A 1,426-nucleotide genomic window follows, 5' to 3' on the forward strand; every position below is an offset into this window, starting at 1 on the left:
AAGGGGGTTCAAATAAGTTCAAAAGAAATGAAATCCCTTTGTAACAGACAAGTTTTTGTATGAAACCTTGATACTTTGAAGGAGATTGTCTGTTTTGTACACGAAGTGCATCCAGTTTTTGCCGTAAGCCTCTCTACTTTCTTGCACATGCTATGTGGGTGAAATGATGATACCATGCCAACTTGGAACCTTATGAGAGTTCATTTCAAATGCTTTTCAACTTCATGGTCTTATAGCCCAAAATAATCAGTAAATGCATGAAAAATAACAAATGAAGTCAGAAAGGGTTGTAAATTGATGATGTGGCTTTGAATGGTGCATTTTGAACATAGAAAAACAAGGCGGTTCAAAAAGTGCAAAAGAAATGATGTCCCTTTGCAACAGCCGTGTTTCCGTATGAAACCCTAATACTTCGAAGGAGATTGTCTGTTTTCTACACGAAGTGCATCCATTTTTTGCCGTAAGCCTCTCTACTTTGTTGCACATGCTATGTGGGTGAAATGATGATACCATGCCAACTTGGAACCTTATCAGAGTTCATTTCAAATGCTTTTCAACTTCATGGTCTTATAGCTTAAAATAATTAGTAAATGCATGAAAAATAACAAATGAAGTCAGAAAGGGTTGTAAATTGATGATGTGGCTTTGAATGGTGCATTTTGAACATAGAAAAACAAGGCGGTTCAAATATGTTCAAAAGAAATGAAATCCCTTTGTAACAGACGAGTTTCCGTATGAAACCCTGATACTTCAAAGGAGATTGTCTGTTTTGTAGACGAAGTGCATCCAGTTTTTGCCGTAAGCCTCTCTACTTTGTTGCACATGCTATGTGGGTGAAATGATGATGCCATGCCAACTTGGAACCTTATCAGAGTTTATTTCAAATGCTTTTCAATTTCATGGTCTTATAGCTCAAAATAATCAGAAATGCATGAAAAATAACAAATGAAGTCAGAAAGGGTTGTAAATTGATGATGTGGCTTTGAATGGTGCATTTTGAACACAGAAAAACAAGGGGATTCAAATAAGTTCAAAAGAAATGAAATTCCTTTGTAACAGACGAGTTTCCGTATGAAACCCTGATACTTCGAAGGAGATTGTCTGTTTTGTACACGAAGTGCATCCAGTTTTTGCCGTAAACCTCTATACTTTGTTGCACATGTTATGTCGGTGAAGTGATGATACCATGCCAACTTGGAACCTTTTCAGAGTTCATTTCAAATGCTTTTCAATTTCATGGTCTTATAGCTCAAAATAATAAGTAAATGCATGAAAAATAACAAATGAAGTCAGGAAGGGATGTAAATTGATGATGTGGCATTGAATGGTGCATTTTGAACACAGAAAAATAAGGGATTTCAAATAAGTTCAAAAGAAATGAAATCCCTTTGTAACAGACGAGTTTCCGTATGAAACCCTGATACTT

The sequence above is a fragment of the Triticum aestivum genome, chromosome 6B (assembly GCF_018294505.1).
Source record: "Triticum aestivum cultivar Chinese Spring chromosome 6B, IWGSC CS RefSeq v2.1, whole genome shotgun sequence".
NCBI classification, from domain to species: Eukaryota; Viridiplantae; Streptophyta; class Magnoliopsida; order Poales; family Poaceae; genus Triticum; species Triticum aestivum.